We start from the raw sequence: 5,418 nt of genomic DNA, 5'->3' as shown, positions 1-5,418 counted from the left end.
TACACGGACATTAGCTATGCTTCGTATAATATAGTGAACGGAACCAACAAGCCGCATTCGCATGCATTTAACACACAATTCCACCCAAGTTCGATAATTTATTAACGTTTCGCCTATTGTAAAAGGCCTTCATATTCTATCACACGTTTGTGGTTTCCTAAACAGGATAACGGCACCTAATAATGGATGGATAAGAGGTCCATACGTTTTAATTCTAAAAATGAAAGTGCCGTAACAAAAACATTCAAGGACAGTATAATTCAAAAACACATGCAACATACATACATACAACATACAAGCAATAACATTTCTGCGCAGTACAAACTATGTTATTATTTTGCATGATACAAATATTGACGATATCTTTACGAATACTTTTAATTGAATTTCCATTCCTCAATTAATTAACCCATTTCTGTTGCTTTGTAAGCCAATATTAATTAAAATCCGCTACAAACAAAGGCGCCTTATATTATCAGCGTGTTGCAGAGCTTACCTTTTAGTACGAGCGACGACTATTTTATTCGGCGAAACGCATCATAAATATATGAAATCGTGTATTCAGTTTTCATCACACAGATAAATTGAATGTGGTTTTGTCGACTGATGGCATGGCGGGAAATGCCGATACCGCCGAATGCAAGGCCACTGCAATGGCAAAACCACTGTTACAACCAGCCACACAGAATTACTATCGATCCTCTACTGAGCGAATTTTTTTATGCGACATTTTCCATCTGTATTCGGGATTGTGATCGAATTGCAAATTGATACCGACCTCGGTTTCCCTCGCCCCGGAGTCTGGCCTTCACCAAGGCATTTAGTTGAAATTTATGTAATATTGCTTGAATAGGATATGACAGATCAGAACTTTTTGCAACATTATTTAGATGCACTGTTTTAATTCTATTTGCATGCCACACATATGTGCATGAAAAAGTGATAGGATTAGTTAACAGAGTCGAGTCATTGTGGTAAAAATCAAATTGTCGGATTAAACAATTATTGCACTATCTGTTGATTGCATCAATGTAACGTTTTACGAAATTGATAGTACATCAAATTTGTCATGTTTGCAGTAGCGAGTGGATATAAAATGAACAAGAGACGTACGCACATGCACGATAATGTTCGTTTGCGTATGTGTTTGTTTATATATGCTCACTTTTTCAAGTATGATAAAATAAATAACCACTTCAATCAGCGTCATATTTTCAGAAGCTTTTCAATATTAGCTATAAATATGCGAAACTTTCGATTACAAAGTTATATTTCACAGTTAAAGTTCACGAACCACCAAATGATTCCATTCGCTTGTCCTGAGAAAAATGAATACAAAACGGCCTCATCATTGTTAACCTAAAGGATTGGGGATTCATAAATAGTCATTCAGCAATAGTTTCAGTTTCTAGTTGATTATTTGTATCTGCGCCTGGTTTTCACATTTGATCTACAATATTTTACGTACCTATTATCTGAATGATTTAGCACCTTACATTCCTACGAGATCATCTCTTAATCTGATCAGAATCTTGAAACCACTGGGACATACTAAAATAACCTCATCAAAACTTATCCCTACCAGAAGCAGAATCCCTTCTAATCGTCCTGGGCAACAAGCAGTGAAAGACAAAAAGCTGCTATTTCGTTCGCGTACAGCTGAAAGTACTGTTTTGCGGAGTAGTTTTTGAATTATCTGAGAGCAAAAGTTTTAATTACTGCCCTGATTGCCATCTACCCGATTGCAGGTCAGCTGCTTGGTAATTATGTCGATGACTTTCACAGCGTACCGCAGAATTCAAACTAAGGACAAAGGTTAATTTTTTTGTGTAAACAGAGCGTACCAGCAGTCGTTCTATCGCAATTAACAAACTAATATTACATTTCCAAGTAATGTGTTGATTTTCAATTAAAATTATTTCAGTTCTTCCAAATAAGTACAATCCGTTCACTATATTCTTTTGCTCATATAAAGTAATAAGCCTGCCATTATATGAGCAGCAGAACAACTACTATATACTACTATATACGATGCAAAAAAGCTTGGACACCATAGGTACGACATAGAGCCTTTCTAGCAAGCTCGCAAATCTATGCAAACTTATTTACCTATTTAATCATGTTCCCTCGGTCCGGCCGATTAAATTAGAGATCCCCACTGTCAGCCACGGCGCTCTTCTGTCGCCAGAACAGGTTCTTATCAACTGCCTAGATGTAAATGGTTGGGCTGCGGCCCCTTAGAGCATCTGGGTTTGCGAGCCTGTGTCTTTTGTCTGTCCTCGCGGATTGTAGTCAAGTGCTAACCCTCGTCCGCAAAGTGTATCTGATCCACTACCGCTTATATTTACGAATTTCTATTGGCACCAACCATCGATGACCTCATCGACCTCATGATATCATCGTTGGATATCCAGTTGTCAGGCCACAGCACTATAGTCGTAAACGCCAAAAATCAAGACAGAAATCTTACTTTACTTTACCAGCCGAGAGCCGGACGTATCGAGAATTCCTTTCCATTGTACTCGGTCCTAGGCTATTCGTCGCCAATTCGTTGCGCGTCTCGACACACGCAAGTCGGCTTCAACCTGGTCGACCCGTTTAGCACGTTGAGCCCCTCTATTCCTGGGCCCGGCGGGGTTCTTGAAGAGAATGGATTTCACTGCACAGATGTCCGGCATGCTTGCGACGTAGCCGGCCCACCGTAGTCTCTCAACTTTCGCCAGATGTACGATGGGAATCGCTCCAAGTAGTGCCTGCAACTCGTGGTTCATATGCCTACGCCATTCTCCGCTATCCTTCACCTAAAATAGTCCGCAACACCTTTCGTTCAAATACAGCAAGTGCACGTATGTCTTCCGTAAGCAAAGTTGCTGTCTCAAGTCCATAGAGGACTATCGGTCTGATTAGCGTTTAATACAACGTCAGCTTTGTGCGGCGGCGGATGCTTCTTAATCGAAGCGTCTTGCGGAAGGAAGAGTAGGCTCGATTTCCAGCTTGAATGCATCATTTAATCTCCTTACTCGTATAATTGTCGGCGGTTTTGTTACTGGTCGTTGAGTTGGCTACTCTTGCTCAAGATTGTACCTCTCGTTTCGATGTCCGCTCGCCGAATCACACCTTTAATAACGATATTGAATAACATGCAGGACAGTCCATCCCCTTGCCGCAACCCTTTGCGCGATTCCGAAGGACTCGAGAGTGTCCCCGAAACGCGTACGTAGCACATCACTCGCTCCAGAGTAGCTTTGGTCAGCCGCGTCAGTTTGTCCGGAAACCGTACTCATGCATTACCTGCCATAGCTGTTGGCGTTCAACTGTATCGTATGCTGCACTGAAATTCACGAAAATATGAAGCGTGGGCAAGTTGTACCCAGCAAACAATTTTTTTGATTAGTAGCTTATTCAACCATTGTAGAGCTAATTCCCGGGTTAGAGCCTAGCCGTGGCTCTGGATGGATTTAAAAGGTAGCTGCAGGCACTTGCGGGAAAACTCTAGTATCTAACTCTTCAATTGGATTGGGTCTTACAAGTTCATTCACTATGACACTGCTATTCCTTCGTGGACTGCAACGACAGGATTCTAACTGGCAGGTGCAAGCAAGGTTGTTGGTAAAAAGGCACATAAACTATTTTCCACTTTTCTTTATTCACTACTTGACACTTGAAAGTCAAAATAAAAACTGAATTAAGATAGCTCGAGCTGGTGAATTTAGTCTATTTTCAGAGAGCGAAATAAGGCGCTATAACCTTGGGCTATTGCAACCTGACTTTTGGTCTAAAACCCATAAGTTCATCCCCGAGGGTCCGGAGTATCACTTAACCTTTATTAGCAAAGATACTCCCCACGTATGTATACTGTATAATGTAATCTGTAAATTAATCAATATCTTCAAGGGAAGCGTTTGGTACGGGAAATCCACGCTTTCTTCCTTCCCTTTGATTTCAATGAGTTAAATGGAATTAAGTATCATTTCTAATTCCACTTGATCCTTTGGAATTCTCTCTGCGCAGTTGGCCTGGCCGTTGACAAGAAAAATGATCGATTCAAGCAATCGTCCTTTACCAGGATGCCTTCAAGTATTGGCTGCGTTAGTATGAGATAAGATAAGATAAGAAAGTCAAAATAAAAACTGAATTAAAACTATGTACAAGGATAGCGTATTTATACTCTTCGCAGGTGATCGTTCTTCTTCCTCCTCTTCGTTCGCGCTGTTTGCTCGCTGCTCGCTCGCCGACCAATCACATTCAACCACGGTGATGGCACGCTACTGTGGTAGGCTCGCGCTATCGGTCGCGAATCTGTTGGATTATTCTCGCTAGGCCCTTGTCCAATTTGCCCGGCCTGGTCACCCTTTCCCACTCGCTAGATCACCTGTACCCCCCAAGCTGCATTATCCTCTACCCCCTTGCTAGTTCTGCCTTCTCATCATCGCTAGGTCACCCTTCCCCCTCGCCAGATCAGCTTTCCTCCGTCCAGCCAGGTACCCTTCTCCATCGCTAATTCACCCTTCCATCGTCACTTGACCGCCCATTTCCCCTTACCAGGCTATTCTAATCCTCTTCCCCTGCTGGATCACTCCTTTTTCCCTTACCAACTAACCCTTGCTTCCCACGCTGGGACACTCTTTCGTCCTCGCTAGGTCACCCTTCCGCCCCTCAAAAGGTCATTCTTTCCCTCGCTGGACTACCTGTTCCAGGGCCTTCTGATTCAAAAGCAATGGTCAGAGTATGCTAGTATTATATCTCACTTTAGTTGATTTTTCGGTGAAAATAAAGACTATGATACTTTCAGCGGACGTCTCGACCTACTATCCTTCAGTCATTGACTACGCATTAAACATCTATTCTCACTACGTCGTCCTCTATAACTTTTCACCGAAAAAATCAACTAAAGTGAGATATAAAATTCACGGTAACGAATTCTAACAATAGAAAATGTATGCTAGTATTGTTTTTCTGTTGCCGATCTTGCAAGCCGCGTGTGGCCAGTGTGTGGTCAGCATTTTACTTTAAGAAAACCGTGGATGGTCATTACAGATCTGGGGCCTTACTCACCTTACTTCTCTCACGTGCCCTATTCTACCAGTCACCGTCACCTTACCTAACAGCTCCCCATTTGATTTGTATAGTCACCAAGGTGAGCGGAGTGACCTAGGTGACTCTGAGAATCGCAAATTGTGTTCTCACCTAAAAAATTTGGCTGAGGTGGCTGTGATAATAGGGCCCCTGTACATTCGACGCAACGTTGGGCCAATACCAAGATTAGCCTATGTTGCGTGTCACCTAGAAGGGACAAAGAAGTTTTTTGTATACTACTTGACATGGAAACGCGATAAGAGGATATTGAATGGATCGATGCGAATGATGTGGACGCTATTGGAGTTTCTGAGTATTTACCAACATCTATTGACAACCACA

Source organism: Sabethes cyaneus, chromosome 3 (genome assembly GCF_943734655.1).
Source record: "Sabethes cyaneus chromosome 3, idSabCyanKW18_F2, whole genome shotgun sequence".
Classification (NCBI taxonomy): Eukaryota; Metazoa; Arthropoda; class Insecta; order Diptera; family Culicidae; genus Sabethes; species Sabethes cyaneus.
Note: the sequence above shows the minus strand (reverse complement) of the source record.